Here is a 23,866-nt window from a genome sequence, read left to right as displayed (position 1 = left end):
AAGGAAATGTTTGGTCAAATTACTGCTTAATTATTCCAAAGCTAGAGTGACTGGCTTTGTTTTGCCCTCCTTTACTGAGTAACTTCTGATGCAATCAAACTGAAAAGTCAGGAAATTAACTTTTATGGAAATTGAGTCATGCATTAAATGCATTTCCAATTCTGATACTGTTTATTTAGTAACCAGTAAAATTGAACCGAGTTGTACTAGAAGTTGGAGGATCAGTACTTCAAATAAACAATTCTGCTTCCTTCATGATCCCTACACTTGGCTGGCCAAGAGTCTCTAGGAATTTTGTATTTTTATCTTATTATTTAAAATAGAGAATACTGTGTTTACACTAATAGGATTTTAGAGTTTAGTTACATTTACTTACAACAAAAAAATTAATGAAATTCTTTCTCTCCGCTATCTATTGTTGCTTCATTCCCCCCCCCTTTTATAGTGGCCTTCAGATAACTTTAATACCATAAAGGGAAGTCTGTGACAGTTATATTCACTTCAGATCTCACATTGTCAACTAAGATTGCACTATATATAAATAGAAAAGAACTTCCTATAGCATAGCTAACATATGTATGCCTTTGTGTGAACATGTACCTATATGTATGTATGTGTGTATCTATCTATTTATCTATCTATCTATCTATCTATCTATCTATCTATCTATCTATCTATCTATCTATCTTTATAGAAAGAGACCCTTAAACCAACAGAGAGATATTAAAACTTTTCATGGTTATACTGAGTACAGCAGAAAGTTAAGAGGACATAGCATAATCTTTTCAAAATTCAGGTCCCAGGCTTAATTACTTGGATTAGCTATATGGCCATAGCCTCATGGTCTATACTGTTCTCTCAACATTTTCTGCAGTTTGACATTGTGGGGTAGCACACTTGCACCATCTTTCCGCTGTATCTTTTGGTAAGAGCAATGGCACAGATTCCACCTTGCTCTCGGTCTGACGCTGTGTTTGTAGAGACCTAGAGACAGTGGTCTTTCTAATTGTGGCCTGGGTTGTTGAATCATCATTTTCATTTTGTAAAAAGTTATAGGGAACCATTTTCCCCCTGACTATGTAATCATGCCTTACAGTTTTCTGAAGAAAGGTTGGATTTGTTAGAGAGTAGTGCCTTTCGAGAGCATTTGAGGACACACACTTAGAAAGTTTGTTGTAGAACGGACGGTATTGAGTCTCATGCAGGAGGAGCACATTGGTTTGGAGTTAGGTTAACCCAGAAAGAGGTCAAAAGTTATTCAGCTTTTTAACTTAACTTTCTACATCTGTTCAGTGTAAACTGTGGATTGCAATCACTTCCTCAGAGATATGGTGTCAGAACTAAGTGAAATAATGTATAAAGTTTCTGTCCCAGTCAATAGATATTTGCTCCTTCTGCTTCCCACATGAATATGTTTTTTATTGCACTGGGATGTACTTCTACTCTGACACCTGCAGAATGACTTCAACCTGCATATAAAGGGAATTATTGCTAATGAAAATGCTTCATGTGATATGTTCAAGTTTATTTGCATGTTGATGATAGAAGTCATTCTAAGAAGTAGAGATGAGTAAAACATGGAACTGATTTTGGCCCTTAATTTCAACTACCTTAGAAGGTAAATGCTTGATTTTCTGTTTTTTTTTTCAGAGTAGAGTAGAGGTGGCACATTTACTGTATAAATTCTAGTTATGTCTACCCATTTAGTTGAACAATACTGCAGTTCTCACTGATTAGCACAAACATCATAAAATATGATTTTACTTCAGGTTTCTATTAACCTGGAGAGTCACATCACTAAATATCATTTTGAAATGTGTTTATTAAAAATGTTTGTTTGACATTAGAACAGTTCAGTCTTTGTTGTTACTATCATAGTTCTTTTGAGTCTCTCTCTCTCTCTCTTTTTTTTTTTTTGGATAGACAATAGAGTGACTGGCCTGTGCCATTACTCTATTTATAGGGAATAAATTTAAAACCTTAAAGACAAATGTGCATAGTTTGTGAACAAATGAAAAACAACAAACTTAATGGAGATTATTTGTATGCCATTTCCATTGGCTTACTCCAAAGATATATTCTCAATGATAATAAAGTAATAAAAGATTGTTTTCACAGCTGTTTGTCTTTGATTACATATTTCTTTGAAGTACTGTAATAAGACAGACTTTGAACCTGGAAAGAGATCAAATAATGAATTGTTCTGCTTTGTGAAGCTTAAGAAGGGATTTTATTGTCGAAACATATAGTGCGACATATTTTTTCTTCTAACAGTTAAATAATGGTTGAAAGTACTATGAGATCATTACAGATGGACTAGATTAAAGGGCTTGGGGCCAAGTGTGAGTGATCGTTACCAAAAAATGGGTGCTTTGGTTTTAAAAGTTGGATTTTATAATTACCAAATATTCCATCAGTTTTATTTTGAGTCAAAATAGGATATTATAAAGATTCTAGAATATATTCTCCTATTTATAATACTTTTATGTACAGACAATATAAAACTCAAATTCCTGAATCCCCAGAGGCTTATTCCAAATTAGTTATCCGTTTCGGATTTAGGCAATTAGATTAATGTGATCTGTAAATTAAACTAAATGACATTAGATAAAAAACATTAACAAACATCATGCGATTCTTCTCTTATCTGAAATAATAATTTTGAAAATTTAGCAAAAAATTCAGTTTTAACACTGGCAATAGATTTTCAGATGTTACATATTAATATAGTTGTAACTATTGTTATTTCCACCTAAATGTTCTCTTAAGAATTAATTACTTAATATTTATGGATCATCAGACAAGGGTATTATAAAATAGTAGTCGAGTTAGGCATGATTATCGTAGCATTTTGTTTTGGTTCAACCTAGGACGTATGTATTATACAATGTGGTTAGAAAGCATCAAATGGTAATAGAATAGTCATTTCAATGTTGTGTAACATTATGTTATTAAAGTTATATTGAAACAAAAGATTGCTTTTGTAAATACTTAAAATTTCCTGACTATTTTAAAGAGAAGGCGTAACACTTATATGAATATTTTTGGATCAGATTCACTCAGTTTAATATTTTTTTCCAAACTCATTTTTGTTGTATTTAGAAGAAACTTTTTTCTTTGTTTGAGACATAAACCTTTCAAATGATAATTTTCATGGAATGCTAGACAAAGGAATATTGTAACTTTAGAGATTTTTATGATGAAGGTGTGTTTAAGAGATGTCACTTTGATATTTTTACATTATGTCCTACATTTGTCAGCTAAAACCAGGATATTGCCTCAATGAGAAAAAGCATGTTCTGCACTTGTCAAAAGGCAGTAAGTAATGATTAAAATAGCAGTGTGAAACGCTAGGAGATTAAAGTGATGCTAATGATAAGTGAGAGAAGAAAAGGGCAAGCTATATTTTAATCCCTGAGAGAATGGTTAATGACTTCTATTGCCTGAGATTAAACTAAACCTGTCTCATCAGCTTTTTCTGCCTGGTGAAAAAAAGCTCTCTGCACTTTAATTTATTAAAGTCTTTTAAGGAAGCACATTGATCTACAGAGGTTAAACTTTTAAAAATTGTGCAAAATACACACAAATGCTTTAACAAAAGTGTGATTTTGTTGCTTTTAGGCATGCTCACAGATTTATAAAGAATTCATTGTCGGTACCTTGGTACATTTAATTAAGGAATATTAATTACTCAAACTAGGAGGTTTGTTCCTTTAAAAAACCAGAACATATTCCTATTACTGTGTAGGCAAGGGGCAAGTATACTGTAGAGGATATCAGTCTATATGAAGAGATTAAATTACAGGAGTAATTACTGCATGGTTTGCTCAGAATAATACATGTACTGTTCAGAAAAATGAAATCCTTTTATAAAAAGCCTTGAAAACTAGACTAAATTATAATCTTTAAATGGATCAATCTGGTTAACTTCAGTGAGATTGTTTTTGTGAATTGGTTGATAATTGGTTTTTTAAATCTGGCATAGGTTCTTTTTCATCCTTTACCCATCCTCAACCATGGAGATGATGTCCATCTTTATTCAGCTAACATTTATCTTTATGCAACTGGTATTTCCCTTATCCTAGTGGGATAAAGTATGTGTGTGTGAGTGTGTGTGTGCGTGTGTGTGTATGCATGAGCTTAATGATACAGAGATAGGAAGATGGAAAGTTATAAAAATTTTATCCAAATCCTTTCTATGAGTTTGTGGGCCATATATTTATCATTTACCAGCACTATATCTTAATTGTTTTAGGTTATCTATTATAAACAGAGTATTTTCCATCTGATCAGATCATAATAGTTTACTGACTCATTACAGGGGAAAAGTTATTCTGACTTTCTAGAATGGTATACTTCTACTTTATAGAGTTCTGTATGTACCACTGTGGTCCAAAAGTTACTGATTTATTGCAAAAGTGGATTTTTGTTTGCATTTTAAAACTCAGGTGACCTTTTAATCAGCTATTTCATGGCAGGGTTGTATCTCAACTTAGAAGAAATTTATCATATGATCATTCTGACAATGTTTTTTTTTTATTTTCTTTGGTTTTGCTTATTTCTGTTTTGATGATGATGTTCTTTGTAATTTCATTATTAATACTCCTCAATCTTAAGAGTATATTTCTTTCAACTGACTAAACCAAGAAGCACTAAGTAAGCTCCTTTCTAAAATTTCATCACCTAAAATATTTTAAAAACTTTGTTTTGTACGTAACTTTTTAGGCTAGGGAGTTTAAATGCAACACATTCTTTGATGTTAATGAAACACCAATTTTTCTGAAGGCCATGCAGCCCTAATGAGCAGCTTCTTATAAAAGAACATTTAATCAAGGTTTATTTTTAACTTGTTTAAACAGATCTAATAGTTTGTGCTGATTTCATTTCAGTATAATAATTGCTAGCAATCCTATTAGTAAGTCCTGGTACGGGGAAGTTAACACAAATTCCAATCTAATGAGAGTAGTGTTACAGCAAAAACCATGTAGTCAAGGAAAGATCTGTATTATATTGGACAGAGGCACCTGGCTATTTTGTCCACAGTTTTATTTCCATAAAATTCTCAGTCCCGAATTGCTAATATTTTCATGGATTTTACTAGCTTTAGTTAGCAGAGATTTGTATTGCCATTACAAGCAGGGAAAAGTTAATGAAAACAACACTTACTTTAGGGGACATTTTGAGAAAAATTACATTTGCCACCCATGCATATTTTGGTATAGCTCATTTTCTTATAATAAAGTTTATTATATGACTTAGTTATAATTTGTACCTAGAGCACATATAAAAATCAGTCTTTGCCTTTCTTCTTTCCTTCTTGAGCTTCAGATTGGAGAAAATGAAATGTTACAGGATTGTGGGACTTGTAAATGTTGTAATTGATGGAATTAAAGGACAATTTAGACTGGCAGAAAATAGTTTTAAAAATAGGTGACAAAAAAGTCTGGTTAAGAACTAAATGTTTTAAATGCCATTAACCTGCTATTAGAATTGGCTTAACACAATATGATGATACTTTAGGTTGTTCAATGAATGTGAAAATTTCATTACTGTCAAGAATGAAACAACAAAAGCCAGAAGTAAAACTCTTTGATAGTGAACTTGGAAAAAAAGGCAAGGATTTCAGGCCTCATAATAAAGTGAATATCTGCCAAGTTCAGGTTATAATCTTTTAAACTTTTTATTACTTACTATGACACGGTGACATTTAAAATATGGAGAAACTGAAGATAAATAATATGGACTGAATGGCAGAATTGATTTAAAATTTTAAAGCTGTACTAAAAGTATTCTAATGCACTGAAGGGCATTTGTAAGTTATACATTGTTTATAGGTTTCTGATTAGAATCCCAAAGCGTAATGTATTACAGCTTGCCTTTCTCATGATAGAGAAAGAATATTGTCTGTAGAAAATAGTGGCTAGTAAAATTTAGCCTCTTTTTTTTATGTAAATCATCTGCTTTTTGTGAAAGAGCTTTCTGCATAGGATCATGTCACATGTTATTAATTTCAATCAATAACTGATATACTTGGTCTTTCAGGGAGATTTTTTTCTTAAGATTATTCTTTATTCTCCAGATAACTTAAAATTATAGTAGAGCTGTGATAAGTAGGATTTTTATCCCTTCAATATGAAGAATAATGTTTCACAAAAGTACTGAAATCATGGTATGTCAATAACCTGATCATTTAAGTCTCTTTTACCATATTTGGTATCTAGTTTACACTCTGTTTACACTCTGTTTTTTGGAAAAATAAGCCCAACAAAGCAAACATCATAATCAACAAGAGTGCTGATATCAGTGTACCTTCATCCATCTAATCCTAGATATACTGAATTTCACAGTCTGGAGGTGGAACCAAGAAATTCACATTTTAAAAGAAGTTCTACAGGTGTTTCTACTGTACACACAAGTGAGAGAATTACTATTTTAGAAAAAGTACCACACTCTAGGCAAAATGGGAGGGGTCCATTTTTAGCACTTGGCCCTTAAAATGAGCCTAGATTATTAAGATATTTTGTGTAGAATGTTTGTATCAAATCTTAAAACAGAGAAAAATTTAGGAAGACATGTGTGGCTTTAAATAAGATGAGTATATGGCACATAGATGTCACATTTAGAACATCTTCCACAGACACTATACTCCAGTGAATTATGTCATCTGGCTCAAGTCCCTATTCTATCTCAACTGCAAACAAATGCACACTATTTGTACGGAATACTTATACACATTGCATTCTGAATACTAAGTTGGAATGTATTTACAAATCTGAAAGAACAGCAATGTTTAATGCACAGGTCGCCATAGAAACTAATTAACTTTTATTTCTATGTCAAGCTAGAGTCATCTAATACAGATGAAAACTGTGGCAAAGGAATTATAGCATCAAAACTAGGGGAGGGGGGAAGAAAGCACCACCAATCAGCAAGTGTGCAGTCGAAATACATGGTGGCAAATAACTCAGTGGTGGCTTGTTCTTAATTCCACTAATTATGATGTTAAAAAACCGTCCAGATAGAGTCCGCGTTTTCCTTGAGCTGTTTGAACAATTTGAGTGGAATTTTGGCAAACAATAGGAGTCGTATTACATCTATCAAACAATGCCAGGAAAGGTTTTTTGGCTTAAAGATTATTCCATATTTTATTCCAGCTGCCTTATTTTGTTCTAAAATTACTTGTCTTTTTGGAATTAGGAAAGAAAAACAAATGGCATCTCTATAGTTCACTCACTGCACTCAGGATCATGGAACTGTTCTGCTAGTCCTTTTAAAAAGTGTGTAAACTAGAAACACTTTACTTTCTTGAGGGCACATGGTATATATACATTTTCCATTTTTTTCCAATCACATTTATCAAATGTTTTCATCTTAAGAACAGCAATAGGAGAATGTGAAGAATGAATTTTCACTACGTCCTGGCATATCTTACACCTCCCTACCTGCATGGAGCTTCTTCCTGGGCCGGTCATTAGAGAAATGACATCCTTTTAATGGACTTATGCTCATTTCAAAAAGGGAAGACGGACATGAAGTGGTCTATAAGCGATCTTTGTTTTGATTCAGGCATGTCTTATTTCAAGGAGAGCGATGCTGTGAACATAGCTAGCTAGTGATTATGAACATGAAAATAAATCTAGTATCATGATTGAATCATTAGGAGGGAATGCTGGGAGTTTTACTATTAAAATTATTTTAATGAAAATATACTTTTCTGAAAAATTTAATTATATGAAATCCCAAAGTAACACTAACAGTAATAATAGGAATTTCAAGACTTAAACCCATAGAAACTATCACTAAAAAAGCTAAATTTTGCTTAGGAGACAATTATATGTCCTTGAGAAATACTGCTTATTTGCTACTTAAAATGTCCTTAATTTTAAGCAGTTGTATTTTTCTCATTGCATTGAAACTTATACAGAAGAAAAAGTGTTAAAGGGCTAGGAAAATATTATTTCATCATTCCTGTTCCATTAGAATTCACTTGGGTGGCTGAGAAAATGGTTTATGGATTAGAGAGAGAAGAACAAGCTAAAACATTTCATACCTTCATCTCTGATAAATTCCCCAAACTCATTCTTTGCATCTGAGCCATAAATAACAACCATGCTTTTTGCTAAAAAGAGCTTTTTTCCTGCACCAGGTCTTTTGTCTTGGAGATGAATGCTATAATAAATTTGAAGTCTTAGGGGGGGCATTGTTTGAACTATAACATTATGGTTTACAACTGTTGCTTCTATTATGAGGAGGATAAAAAGCGACTATGAAGCTTGATCTCTGTCATAGAAATGGATTAATATTTCAGTCTTCAATGTGGGTCAAGTGTGTGATTCTCCCCAAAGCAATTCACCATGATTAATTTTTATTATGTGGGCATTCAGATTCTCTTTATATTCTTATGTATTTGATCCCCCCACTGAATCACTCCTGGAAATACTATAACTTAGATTTGTTCTTTCACATAATAGCAGAGACACATTATTTTTAATTCTTATGAATGTTTTCATAATGCCTTATAGAAAGAAACCTCTAAAATTTCTTTTTGGTTAAAACTATATGAAGAACTTAACTCATAGTAGAAAGGTAAATGATGGTATCAATACTACTATTAAATTAGTTTACGGATAAACAGTATTAAATAGTATGATATTCTAACTGCTAAAGTAGTATGATGTTTTAACTTCCCAGTGATTAAGTAATTAATCATTAGGAAAATAGAGTGTCACTGGGAGAAAGAAATGGTACAAAAGAACTGCCTTATCTGAAGGGAGGATCTTGTATGGAAAATAAGATCTTTCTCTGGACTTTTATCATCTTACTCTATCAATCTAAGCTATGTTTTTTGCATACATTCTGCAAGATGCTAATCCTCATGAAAGTTTGGAAACAAACTTTTTTCACTCTTACATAAGTTCCCACGCCCCCTTTTCTCAAAAGGAAACTGACCCTTTTTACATATAATTTCATGTATTGAAATTGTTTTCTTTAGGGCTTTTGTTTTTAGGCCGAAACTGTGGCATATGGAAGTTCCTAGGCTATGGGTTGAATCAGAGCTGCAGCTGAGGCCTGTGCCACAGCCACAGCAACACCAGATCTGCATCTGCAACTACACCACAGCTTTCAGCAAATGCCAGATCCTTCAGCCACTGAGTGAGGCCAGAGATCGAACCTACATCCTCATGCACACTGCATCAGGTTCTTAACCTGCTGAACCACAGTGGGAGCTCCTTCTTTAGGGCTTTCACTCGTTTCTAGGTTCTGAGAAATTTAAGGAACTTCAAAATATTTTATTTCAGTATTATATTAATAATACAAAGTATTTGTAAGAGCAATTAACAATCATATATTTATTTAGAAGTTAATGCGGAGGACCTACTGCCCACCAATCACATACCAGTCATAAATTTAGCTGATTCAGACTTGTGCCTGCAGGAAGCTTAGCATCTCGTATAGGGGGTTACAGGAGGAAAACTAATTACAATCCCTGGGAACAGGGATGAATAGAGGTTACATGATATTTGGTGCAACTGTATGTAATTTAGTATTTCTAGGTAGTAGGTCTCAAACCTGGTTGCACCTTTGAAAAACCTGGGCTGTTTTTAAAAATATTGATGCCTAGACCCCACCTTATACCACTTAGGTAGGAATCTCATGGGGTGAGTCAGGTCAGGTCATTAGATTTTTTTAATTCTTTGTAGGTAATTATAGATCTTAATGTGCTTCCAGGTTTGAAAGCTGTTCCTCTGGGGCTCAGGGCAGAAAGGGAGGGGTAGAGAGGGTGGAGGGAAGAGGGGAGAGGTGGGGAGGGAAGGGAATTGGGGGAGAAAGTAGGACAGTGGTTATGAGTAAGAACTTTAGGGTTAGTCAGAACCTGTTTTAGGCCCTGGCTCTGTCACTCTCTAATCCTGTGATCTTAGATAAGTTATTTATCTCTGGGAACATTACTTATAAAACCAAGAGTTTTAAAACCCACTTCCAAGGGCTGATAGGAAGAGTAAATAAAATAGCGTATGAAAGCATTTCGACAGTGCCAGTCAAGCACAAGGACAACTAATATTACTACTGTTTAAAGATGGGCTGGAGTGAGAGGAGACAGATCATAAAGGCTCTCATTTACTCTGCTGAGTTAGGATTCTATCCTGAAAATATGAGGAAATATTCCTTAGGAGGAAGATGTTAAAGACAGTACATGACACAACTGAATTTGCATGGTATAAGTAAAACTCTAGCAGCCAAGTAGGGGACAGATTGTAAAGTGTAGTACCAATGCAGACCAAAAGGCTAGTTAGGAGACTGTTTTAACAGACCACATAGGAAATAAATAGTCTTTACTGGGGCAGTAACCACAGGGATGGAGAAGAGGAAATGGATGTGATAGTTCCTTAAAGGGTAAAACTAATGGAATTTGGTCACAGATTAGATACTTGTTGATGGAAGAGGATGGAAGGAATGGGTGAACTCAAAAGTTAATGTCTTAGAAGTGATTGTTTATATAACTTGATGGATGGCCCAGCAGGAAGGGTGTCCAAAAGGGGGAATTGGGAGAACACGACAAATTCATGGAGATATTGTACTTGTGGTAACTGTAGAATAGTCAAGTGGTAGTATCCAGAGTTAGTTGAATTTTTTGATATGAGTGGGGGATTACTTATTGCCTCACTTGAAAATTGGGAATTAGAATGAATGAGTACTCCTGGGTATGAATGAGGCTTTAGACAGAGTGGGAAAACCCAAAAATGGAACTCTGGAAAAACAGGAGAGGATTCGGTGAAAAAAGGAGTCATGGTAAAATATATAAAAAGACATCTAATTACAGTGTTGTTGCAAAATTGAAAACAATATTTTTTTTAGTGTGAGCAGTTGTTAAGATGCCTAAGAAATCAGTCTACTGAGAATTTTGCTACTCTTCTGGTAGGAGTCAGATATTTACTACATTGGCATATCTTCAAACCCTAAAAAAGAACAGCTCTCACGTATTCATCATATATTTATTGAGCACTTATTATATGCGCAATTATTAGATGCCTGGAGTGAAATGGATCAAACCGATACCCTGGTAAACTACATCCCAAGGCAAACTATTTTCTGGATTCATCACTAGTTTCACTATTATTTTTAGTCTGGAAATTTTGTGGGCTTGTTAATATTTTTTGTGTGCCTTTATCTGAAAATTTCCTTTATTAAGTTATAATGTTTACAGTTCTGTACAATTAAGTATATTGCGATTCTTTGAGTAGGATCTGTGAGTGTATGGAAGTTTTTTGGTCTTTATAACTAATATAATAATATGATAAAGACATTGTGTGAGAATAAAATTAATTTAAAATTAAGTGTACATAAAGGATTATGTTTTCATGTAGAAAACACAATATAGTTTTTAATTTATTTATTTATTTTGTTCTTCCGCATAAACTTTATTTTTGGGGGCAAGGTTTAATCTGGATATTTTTTATAGTGATTTTTATTCTTTCCATTATAGCTGGCTTGCAGTGTTCTGTCAGTTTTCTACTGCACAGCAAGGTGACCCACACCTGCATATATACATTCTTTTTTCTCACATTATCAGGCTCCATCATAAGTGACTAGATATAGTTCCATTGGTATACAGCAGGATCTCATTGCTTTAAAGTGTTATTAATGTTATTATTTATAGTGGTAATGATACTCTTACTTAAATCATGTGTATTTTCATGTCTTTAATGCTGGTAAGGCCCACTCTCCGCATCCAGATGCAGAACTCATGGATCTGGCTTTGTGGATGCAGAGGGCTAACATAACTGCTCCACTTTATATAAGGGACTTGAGCATGTGCAGATTTTGCTGTTTGCCAAGGTTCTGGATTGAATGCCCAAGGGATACCAAGGGGCAAAGGCATTTGTTCCACAGCGATTCAATTTCTATCCCGGTGCCTAAATATTTCCTAAGTGAATGAATAAGTGGATAAAAAAATATTGTAATAAGGCAAAGGAGGGCATTTTTGCTCCTGAATATTAATAAAAGGTTAATTTGTATTTTAGATCCAATAATTCTATTAAACTCAAAAAACAACTATTTTGACTGGTATTTTCTGTTGAGCGTTAAGTCTTTTTATGTAAATTTCCTGTCACTTATTTTGATTACCAGTTATAAGGTTTACCATTTCTAAATGTTATCTTCTGAGCAAAGACATATAAAAGAATGCCGTCCCCATTAAGACTAGGATAACTTTGATTTAGAGGTCAGTGAAATATTAAGCACTAAAATATTTCACCAAATAAAAAACAACACACCCGAAAAGGCTGAAACATAGCTGGGCCTCTCCTACTTTATATTTTAAATCTATATCATAGGGTTTTAGCACTTATGAACAAAAAGAGATCTTGGTAATAACATATAACTGTCATATTTTATAAACCGGAATGACAAGCTACAAGGTTGTTGAGAGGGCAACCATTGGAACCCAACTACCTGGATTTCAAATTAGACTTTGATACTTACCAACCGTATGAATCTGATTAATTGTTAGTTAAATGTTTTGTGCCTCAGTTTTATAATTTAGAAAATGGGTACTATAACATCACATTTAATAAAGCAATCCTGATTATTAAATGAGTTTAATATATATAAGATGTTTCACAAAAAATTCAATTAATAAGGTGCTATATGAGTTCCCTTGTAGTTTAGTGGGTTAAGACTTGATGTTGTCACTGCTATAGCTCAGGTTGCTGCTGTGGCCCATGTTCGATCCCTGGCCAAGGAACGTCCACATGTCTTGGGTGTGACAGAAAAAAAAGTACTACACTTACAAATAAATAAATAGGGATCTCTGTCCCAGGTTCGATCCCATCCCAGCACAGTGGGTTTAGGATCTGGCATTGCTGCTGCTGTGGTATAGATCACAACCGTGGCTTGGATCAGATCCCTGGCCCAGGAACTCCATATGCTGTGGGAAGGCCGAAAAAGAAAATGAATAAATAAATAAATAAGGTGCTTATGTTAATGTTTGTGATGACGATTATGACACTGAGCTTAGAGAGTGTTAGGTCAAAGCAATATATATGAGAGATGATCCCCAGTCTTTAAACCTGTCTTTCCATATCTGTGTTGTGAGCAGTTTTATATACCAGTGATAAACTAGGTATGCTTGTTTGTAGTTTTACATGAACTGCAATGATTAGGAAAAATTATATTGTTAATGTGGTTCATAACGATGCCAAATTTTAAATGTAAGATTTTGAAAATAAACCCCTTTCTAAGAGGTATATTTTTAAATCATTTTCTATCACATCACTTTGTATTGTAAAGTTCAGGTGTACAGCATTACATATATTTCAAAATGTGTATACACTATAGAGTGAGCTCTATCACGAGTTAGTTACCATCCATCACCACACAGTTGAAACATTCACTTACTTCTTCCACACCAATCCCCGCCCCTCTGATAACCAGTAATCTGTTATCTATAACTATGAGTTTATTTTGCTTAAATTTTGTTTTTGTTTGTTTTAGATTCCATGTAGGAATAAAATCATGCATTATTGGAGTTCCTGTCATGGCTCAGTGGTTAATGAATCTGACTAGGAACCATGAAGTTGAGGGTTCGATCCCTGGCCTTGCTCAGTGGGTTAAGGATTTGGTGTTGCTGTGAGCCGTGGTGTAGGTCGAAGACATGGCTCAGATCTGGCATTGCTGCGGCTGTGGCGTAGGCTGGTAGCTACAGCTCCGATTAGACCCCTAGCCTGGGAACCTCCATATGCCGCAGGTGTGGCCCTAGAAGACAAAAAATTTTTTAAAAATTAGAAAAATCATGCAGCATTTGTATTTCTCTGTCTGACTTATTTTACATAGCATAAAACCCTCACGGTCTGCCCATTTTTTCACAACTAGCTAGATTTCATTGTTTATATGGCTGTGTAGTATTCCATTGTAAAAAGTATCACATTTACTTTATTTAAGGATCCTTAGATTGTTTCCATATCTTGGCTTTTTTTTTGGTATTTTTGGTATTTTTGGGGCCTCACTGGTGGCACATGAAGTTCCCAGGCTAGGGGTGGAATCAGAGCTGCAGCAGCTGGCCTACACCACAGCCACATCTGCAACCACATCACAGCTCATGGCAATGCTGGATCCTTAACCCACTGAACGAGGCCAGAAATCAAATCTGCAGTCTCATGGATGCTAGTCAGATTTGTTTCTGCAGAGCCAGAAGGGGGAACGCCTTGGCTATTTTAAATAGGGCTGCAGTGAGCATAGAGGTGCATGTATCTTTTCAACTGAGGGTCTTCATGTTCCTTGAATAACTATTCATAAGTGAAATTGCTGGGTCTTAACGGTAGTTCTGAATCTTTTAGGGAATCTCTATACTATTTGCTATAGTGGCTACAACAATTTACATTCCCAGTAGTGCATATGAGTTTTCTCTTTTCTCCATATCTTCTCCAATATTTGTTATTTCTTTTTAATCACAGCCATTCGGACAGATGTGAGGTGATATTATGGTTTTGATTTTTATTTCCTTGATAATTGGTGATGCTGAGCATCTTTTCATGGGCCTGTTGGCTATGTATATATATATTTTTTTGGAAAAATGTCTGTTGAAATATGCTCATTTTTTATTGTATTGTTTGTGTTTTTATTGTTGTATTTTATGAGTTCTTTTAATATTTTGGATGTTAACCCCTTATCATGTATATTATTTGCAAATTTCTTCTCCATTTCAGTAGATTGTCTTTTCATTTTGACAGTGGTTCCTTCCTTGTGCAGAAGTTTTTGCTTTTGTTTCCATTGCCCTCAGAGCCACATCCACATCAACATTGCTCAAGACCAGTGTCAGTAGAGTCATGGCTTATGTTTTCTTCTAGGAATTTTATGGTTTACGGTCTTAGATACAAGTCTTCAAAATTTTTTGTGTATGGTGTGTGATAGCTAAATCATTTCTGTCACTTCTTTTCTGTCACTTCATAGCACTTACCCATATTTGATATTTTCTTACTCTCCTCTTTGTTCAGATGTTTAGCTGTAGCATAAATCCAGGATGGTAAAAACTTTACTTGCCTTTTCACACCTAAATGCAGAGGGCTCAAAAAGTACCCACAATATTGTAAGCTCCCAATAAGATGTGTTAGGTAAGTGAAGGGGTTGCCATAAACTCATCTAATGACATGGAGGGAGTAAATTTGATTTGAACTATACTGAACTAATAGTGCATTTGAAGACATTATTTGATTAAAGTAACAGCCCCTACCTTGTACCAGTTATTTTATCTTGCCAAGTCCTAGTTTTCTGGTCTGTATAATTAATATAGTTAACATGATAATAAAGTCCTTTAAGGTTATGGTGAAGATAAAACAAATTAGTAATTAAGTGCACAGAGCAGCCACTTAATTATCAATATTATTAACAATAGCAGTAGCAACACTCTTACTTATATCTATATTTCAGATAATTTATTCGTATACATAATAGCTCTTAAATCATCTATGCTTTATATATTTTCCTTAATGAAGTTAAAGAAACAGTGTTGAAAATATTACATGTGGCTTTTCCTTGATAATATTCTAAGAATCCTCTATTCTTGTTTTATTATAAAAATTATAAATGCTATACGGTTGTTTAGGTCCTGGCTTCTCAATGTATGGCCCCAAACCAGGAGCATCAACGTTACGTGTGACTTTATTCAAAGTGCAGAATCTCAGGCCCCACTCCTTAGGTACTGAATCAGAATCTACATTTTCATGAGCTCCCCTCCCAAGTGACTTGTATGCACATTCATGTTTGGGAAACATTATTGTTAGGTGATATTTTTGAAGGAGGGTAAAGATTCAAGAATCTCAGAGGAAAGGGGAAAAAAAATGCAACTCTTCCTCGCTAAGCCAAGAAAATCCATGTAACTTCCAAAGAAACAATAATTATAGGGTAGTTCAACCTAGCATTGTTAAACTGAGAGCAAAGAGAGGGGTTAGGAGACACCATCTACTGGAGGAGATTTGTTTTTACTACACAACATGGGACCCCTTTGGGTAACCTCTAACAAGTACAGGCAAAATTGCTGTATTATACAAGTTGTACCTTCTTCTGTCCGAAAGAGAGAATTATAAAAGTGTGAAAATATAATGACTATTATCAGAATATTTAATAAGGATAAAATAATAATTTAAGAAAAATGATTCCCCAAAGGACTCAAGATTAGGATTAAAATGAGAGTTAGTATAGCAAAGAGGTAATTCAACATTTGATTAAGGACTTAATCTACTTATCTTTATTCAATTCAGGTTTTTTTCAAATTATTATGATTTGGTGAAATGAGAGTTATTTTTAGATGTTCTTGCCCCAGAGTATAAAGAATAGAAGATGCAGGATAAAAGGACATACAATCTGAAGGATTTTAGGTAACATTGATGTAGAGACAAAGGATTATGAACATGATCACGTTGTATGCTCTAAGTTTCCTGAATTCAAAGTGCCATGTCAAGAGTCTCTGATGTTTATGAAAAAAAGTTTGAGTTGAATGTGCCAAGTGCATTGCAGATTGATGGGGACTGTGTGATAAAGATGAAGAGATTGAGGTGAAATTGAGAGAAGTAAAGAAAAAGAAAAGAGACAAATAGACTTTGATAATTGAATTGTATTTGGAAAGATAAATTGACCACTAAGGGGGGGGGTGGAAACTTCACAAAACTACATCACATCCTTGAGTTCATAAATATGCCAGTATCCATTTTTTCATTATTAGTAGACAAGGCTGTGTCCTTTCCTTTGATGACGGTAACGAGCTCTATGACATTGCCACTTTGAGTTCTTGCTTCATTAGATTGGGTGACTGTTTATTTGAAATTGTAATGAAATATTTACTTTATAGAGCTATAAGGATTAACTGTGATAATTGAGTGAGGCTGATCTGGAGCTTTCAGTGTAATCGGTCCCCCTTGTTTGAATACAGAGAGCAGTGAGAATGAACGAGCAAGTGAGTGTGTTTCTGCCTGTCACTTTCTTTCTACATGTTGCTTTTTCTTCTGGAGATAAGTGGCCCTAATGCTGAACAAATACTGGAAATCAGAAGCCACTGAGAATCATTCCCCTCTCGCTTTCCCATGGCAGCATGATAGACGCTCAATCAAAGAACCCCCTCCTCTCCGCAAAGCAACAATTTTGTCACCACGAGCAAATCCAATTGAAAAGTCCCTTGGCCTGAGAGGAGAACTCCAGTTGTCAGAATCAGCAAACAGAATGAAAAGAACTAAGAGGAGTAAATTGGCACCTGGGGCCCCCGTGGTAGCCTGTGATAGGCTGTGGCATTGTGTTGGGTAGACATTCAGCCATTTTCAGATATAATGGGAGAAATTAATGCAAATGAGTCAATGGAATGAAATGCATTTTAATGCAGATTTGAGGGACTATCCCGAACTGCTTGATAACAAGTCTCTTTAAGAAAAGGCTTACATTGTGAGGACTCATTTTTTCCCCATTTCTTCTCACTAGAGCCTCATAAGGGCCCTTTGTTCTCTAAGTAAACTCTTTCTAAACTATTGACATTGCTCATTTATGTGAATTTCAGATTTTTTTTTTTTTTTCCCTGACAAAGTAGCCTTGGGTGATCTGGGAAAACGTTAATTGCAAGAGGACAAGGAAAGTGGCTGAAACAAGAAATGCAATCATTAAGTGTAATGTTGCAGTTGTCCATGCCTCATTATAACATGCATACAAGGCAATAAAATGCATGTTTCACAAACAAATCTTTTGACAACTATAGTTCAAGAGCCTCCAGCTGTCCTGCTTTTTTTTTTTTTTTTTAACATCTATTTCTCTTGCTTTAGTAATCATTATTGAAGCTTAACTTTGGATTCCCAGAATAGTCTTTCATATTATGCAAGAACGGGAGATTTCAGAGGGTAAAAAGTTTGTTTGTTTTAAAATTTTTAAAAATATTTGTTTTCTAAAGTTAACCCGAATTTCTCAGTAATGTTTTGTTTTGAAAATGACACTTAATAGCAGCGGGCGGCATGGGGTGGGAGTGGGAGGTGTCACCTCAATCCCAACAAACAAACAAAGACACTCCTTTCATAAACCAATATTGAAAATATTTAGTCTTCCTTTCTACGAAGTAAAAGCACTAGTTGAAAAATAAGGCTTCATCTTCCACATTTAGGTTCCTTATGGTTTGTCTGGAATATAAATGGCACATCGTTATTTTTTTAAGGGACAAAAATAGTTAATCAGATGAGAAGGTCATCGAGTGGAAGTGCAGCTTGAAACTGGTGAACTGTCAGACTCATGAGTAAAGCAGTGAGAAAGGAAAAAAAAAAAAAAAAAAAAGGTAACAGATTCAGCATTGTCCAAAAGTTCCAGACCAGTGATTAATGTGTAAGATAATGGACTTGGGAAATGAGTAAACACTCCCCATGCTCCCTGCTTTGTGCTTGAACGACTTGATGACAAGGGCAGAGCAAGGTGAGAATTTAAACAGGACCACAGGAAAAAAAAAAAAAAAAAAAAAGACAAAGGCTAGCAGCAACACAGGCGAGGGAGGGGAATTTGTTGGTTTGAGGTGTGGACGGTACATAATAACTTTCTTCAAAACAGGCATTCACTGTGTACTAATTTAAACTTCAACAGGATACAGAATTATTTGTAGAAAGGATGCGCCACTCAGTCATCTTTTAATAGAGCAGGTATTTATACTTGTTTTCATTTATTTGTTAACTTCAGCAGGCCCATTAAGAATTGAGATACATTTTCCTGTTTAGATGCATCATGCTCAGGAAGAGAGGATACTGTGTTTTGATTAAATGCTGCATTCCAAGGTATTTCAGGCTACAACTTAAAAGAAGTATCTAAACACATTTGGGGGTATATTTCTACATAAAGATCTCAGGACCTAAATGCATGTCTCTTTGTTTTACCACATGTCTTAGAAGTCTATCACTTGAACTTACACTTTCTTGACTGTGTTGAAGGTCTTTCAATGTATGTGACATTTTTTTACGAAGATGAAACTGGGCTGTGTTCTGTTTCTCAGTTCTCTTTTCCTGTGTTTCTTTAGGTACCTGCAGAGATGGTTTTCACTCTTTTTCGCAGTTTATCAGTGGCTTAAAATATTACATTTCCCGATCCTTTACATGAAAATGTATTTCTGCTTCTGCTAATGTATTTTCAATCCTCATATCACACCTGATACACACTGAGTGTTTATCAGTATCTAAGGAAAAACTGGCAATTTCTTTGGACAGTGGTTACTTACTACCTTAAGTCCTGTTTAACAAACTCTGGTTCTTAATTCTGCGTGTACTGTTAATGATTTTAATCATAAATTAATACTATGTTTATACTTAGGTTTCTTTCAGTTATAGAAACACAGCTTCACTTATACTTATGTTTCTATGTATTTTGTACATTAAATCCTTAACGTAGAATTTGAGGTTGCATCTTCCTAAATCTCTTGTATTGATTCAACCCTGAAAAGCCTGATGGTAGAAATTCTGTTGTCATGATCCACAACTGACTTGGTGCTTTCAAACCACTTTTAAAAATGATTTTGGTTTCTCAACAATAGACCTGTGAGATTGGTATTATTAAACCCATTTGAGTGATTAGAAAAAAAATCAAAAGTAAATAATTTGTCAGGCTAGACAGCAAGGACTCCATAGAACTAGGACTTGGCCACTGATCCATGCTATTTTTCGAAAGCCCCAAAGACTATGCTTATAAAAATCAAATAATATCCTTCTGTTGCTCTTGCTTTAGTGCTTTTGGCATTTGGGGCATTAAAATAGTTTTTCTTAATTTTTCTTTTGATCCTGAGTCTTGAATTACTATGTATTGATTTAAGTGATATTTTAACATTTAATTGAATGCGTGTTTATTATGAGTTACTGAGGCATAATATTAATTATTCAAGCTAAATAAACTATTTTTGCTTTATGTCAATAATGAGCCCTTTCAAAAATCTTCAAACGTGTGATACATTTTCACTGGAACTTTTAATACCTATTCCTCATGTTTTATGCATTGAATTTTATTAACGAGTAATCAGACAGTGGCAGTATATGAGTTTTTGGTTACAAATATGTTATGTGTGCCATTATTTTTCCTGATCCTTCAAATTCACTATGTCATTCTCATGAGCATAAAGCAGCCATGCTAGCCTATTTCCAATTTGGCATTTCCATAATAATCAGATACCTGGTCCTTCTTAATTTAAAACAGACTTTCTAAAAGTATTCTGAAAGTTATGAATGTTCATTTCTTTTAGAAAGTCAGTCCCGAGTTTCAGGTCTTTCTCTTACGTATACTATCTTTCCGAAATTCTTTATTTCTACTTTACCCTAAAGCTTATTTCTTGGTATTATAATTATCTCTCTTTATATCAATCTTCCTCATTAGACTTTAAGTTCGTTCAGGTAGAGGGACCTTTGTCTCTATCTCAATCTTTATTTCTTTGATTCCTAGTAGAGTGTCCAGGACAGAGTTGCTACGCAACATAACATCTTTGGAAATAAAATATTTTTTAGGTTGTTTGGAAAACTAATCCTAAACCATAACCTAAGTCCTTTCAGTAATCTGAGAAAGTTCAAATATAGTTCTAAAATGCTCACAAGTGATAAAAGTGGATGTTCAACTGTCTAAACTGCAAAATATTAGAAAATATATATGGACTCCATAGTAATTGGGACCCTAGTACAACTGCTAAATGTCCTGTTTAGGCACTTAAGGATTTTTTTTTTTTCTTTCCATTTTTGGCTGCCCAGTGGCATATGGAGTTCCCAGGCCAAGGATCAGATCCGAGTCCCAGTTGTAACCTACACTGTAGCTGCAGCAACCGTGGATCCTTTAACCCGCTGTGTTAAAGGATTAGGGTTAGGGTTAGGGTTAGGGTTAGGGTTAGGGTTAGAACCTTCATTCTGGTGCGGCAGAGCCGCCACCATCCTATTGAGCCACAGTGGGAACTCCAGGCACTTACGGATTTTTGAATTGAAATAATTTAACATTTTTCTTTAACATTTCACACTTTAGTGTTTTTGCCTCTTTCTGACTCATCTAATAAACTGAGGATCCGTAAGGAATATCCATTCTATTCTTTCCTCAAAGTGTAATAATTGAGAAAGTATTTACATATATTTGTTTCTAATAATTAAAACAAATACATTTATGATTAAAACAAATACATTTGAAATTATGTGAAAGGAAGAGGGTAGCTCTATTGAATTTGAAGGCTGAATATACAACTTCATCTCTGTTTTTAGACATTAATTTGTGGAATGCAGTATCTCATATTTTTTCTTTCTTTATTTTTATTTTCTATTAAATTATAGTTGATTTATAATGTTGCACCAGTTCCTGCTGTATAGCAAAGTGACCCAGTCATACATACACACACACACATGCCTTTTATTTTATTTTATTTTTTTGTCTTTTGTCTTTTTTAGGGCCGCACCTGTGGCATATGGAGATTCCCAGGCTAGGGGATGAATCAGAGCTATTGCTGCCAGCCTATGCCACAGCCACAGTAATACCAGATCCGCCTCTGCGACCTACACCACAGCTCACGGCACCGCCAGATCCTTAACCCACTGAGAAAGGCCAGGGATTGAACCTGCAACCTCATGGTTCCTAGTCAGATTCATTTCCACTGCACCACGACGGGAATTCCCTTTTTTTTTTTTTTTTTTTTTTTTTGTCTTTTCCTTTTCTTATATTATCTCCCATCATGGTCTATCCCAGGAGACTAGATATCTAGATATACTTCCCTGTGCTATAGGGACCTCATATTTTTAAAGATACATGTGTAGAAATGGATGGCTACATTATTTGCTCTTCTTCTACCAGGCCAAAAGTTAGGATGCACACATTCTACCCAAGGTCCTACTGCTTAGTGGCCTTGAAACTTCTCTGAACCTCAGTTATGCCATTTGTAAAATGAAACAAATTCAATTTAACTATACCACCAACACTGAGACCTTGAGAAGGTGAGTCACATTTCTGGGCCTCAGTGTTTCCCACTGCAAAAGGAGACGTGAAATTATTTGCAAGCTTTGCTGAGAGTAACAAAATTACTCTGGTGCACTGTTGTAGCTACTTAAACTTAAGGAGTACAATTCCAGTGAAAATAGCTATTTTAATATCTTTTCATGAGCATTGCTCTTCTGATGAGGGTCTATGTTTAAGCATCTTAAATATATAACAGCTGTAGTGTTTAAAATATCTTTCTGTTTTTTTTCAGTTCGCATGGTATGTTAATAAATGTCCATAAAATAAACAGATCTTTCTTGTTATGCCATACTTAGCTGATGTCTCCTTTACAGAAATTAGCTGCATGAACTGGTAACTCATGGTAATTCATGGTTACTCTTTTGAACAGGCTTATTCAATAATAGCCAAGTCAAGTGTTTCTAGGTAACATCTCAGTACGTATAATTATCCTGAAGATGATAAAACAAAACTCAGAGACAAAGTTAATCATTTTTCTTGCTAATTTTCAAAGAGGAGATTAAGATGCAGTATTTTATGAACATTATTTCCTTGTCTTTTCATCCTTCTACAGGATGAAAACAGAATTATTTTAAGTGTGATGAGAGCAAAGGACAAAATGACATTTAATGATTGGCAACCCATTTGTCTCATTCTCCTACCTCTTTGTTTTTATCCTGTTCATCAGACTTGCCTGCAGCATGATGAATTACCAGAGAGGGGAGTGTTCCATGTTTTGCCAAGTTGTGATGTACTCTATATTTGTGACATTTCTTCTGGCCGTGTCTGAAAGATATAATTTGGCCTATATTTGTCTTAAATTGAATATTTTTTAAGAATTTCATGAAATATTTTAGGAAATGTGAGACACCCTAGGGTATTACAAAATCTGGGCTGGGAAGCACTGGCCCAGAGAATGGTTACTAAATTCTGACAGCTGTTGGGTCAACTGGCTAAGCCATTTAACCTCCATAAAGCTCATTTTCCTTATCTGTAAAACAAAACTCTTAGTGCTGACCTACTTCATGGTTCAGGTTAGCAGACTCAGAAAATATTGGGAGTAATCATCCCCTTGGAAGTATTAACTCCTGCGTGTCACAAAGAATTCACCCAGCACAGGGGGAGATTCCTCAGTGAGTGGCAGCAAAGGGGCCAAGAGGGAATAAACTATTCCTTGCAATTGGGCAGGAGCTGTGAAGACAGTCTCAGATTTTAAGAGCGATTACTTGAGGATCGTCACATTAGGATCTCTGGGTGGTGCCAGAAGGAAAATGGGCATGGTAAGAAAGGAAATGAAATTCCCCCATAAAGCATGAATAAAACAGTATGTGTGTGTGTGTGTGTGTGTATGTATGTATATTTATACATTTAATTTTATTAGAGTATAGTTGACTTATAATGTTGTATTAGTTCAGGTTGTCCAGCAAAGTCAATCAGTTATTTATACTATATCCGTTCTTTTTTCCCATAGAGATTATTACAGAACATTAAGTGGACCTTCCTGTCTGTATGCAGGTCCTTATTTGTTAGCTATTTTATATATGTAGTGTGTTAATCCCATCTTCCCTGTTTATCTAGTCCCTCACCCCCGCACTTCTGCACTTTCCCCTTTGGTAAGCATAAATGTGATTTCAAAATCTGTTAGTTTGTTTCTGTTTTATAAATGAATTCTTTTGTATTATTTGCATTAGATTCCACATATAAATGATATCATATGATATTTGTCCTTCTCTGTCTGACTTACTTCACTTAGTATGATAATCTCTAGGTCCATCTTGAACTTTATTTCAGGAAGTAATTATTTATTTCACTGAAACAGGATATGAAAAGAAAAGGGAGAAAATGAGGAAGAGAAAAGCACTCCAGTGGAAATGAACAGAGTGATTAAAGAAGATGGTAATCACAAGTCAAATGATAGCAG

General features: G+C 34.7%; 1 protein-coding gene across 8 annotated transcripts in view; it reads left to right on the top strand.

Moving 5' to 3' along the window:
• The window catches only part of DACH1 (dachshund family transcription factor 1), a 427,098-nt gene that overhangs the window by 94,204 nt on the left and 309,028 nt on the right, over positions 1-23,866 (top strand). The window contains exon 1 of one of the 8 annotated variants that reach the window (XM_084981922.1): positions 18,503-18,650. The exons of the other annotated variants lie outside the window; for them this stretch is intronic. The gene's annotated coding sequence lies outside the window, so the exon portion shown is untranslated. Of the gene's footprint in view, positions 1-18,502; positions 18,651-23,866 lie in introns of those variants that run through there. 8 annotated transcript variants of the gene reach the window in all.

The sequence above is a fragment of the Sus scrofa genome, chromosome 11 (assembly GCF_054392235.1).
Source record: "Sus scrofa isolate SSC_HxYL_T2T_F1_AM1 chromosome 11, Sscrofa_HxYL_maternal_Yorkshire_Landrace_v2.0, whole genome shotgun sequence".
NCBI lineage: Eukaryota > Metazoa > Chordata > Mammalia > Artiodactyla > Suidae > Sus > Sus scrofa.
The sequence above is the reverse complement of the archived record's forward strand: the minus strand, read 5'-3'. Positions and strand labels throughout refer to the sequence as shown.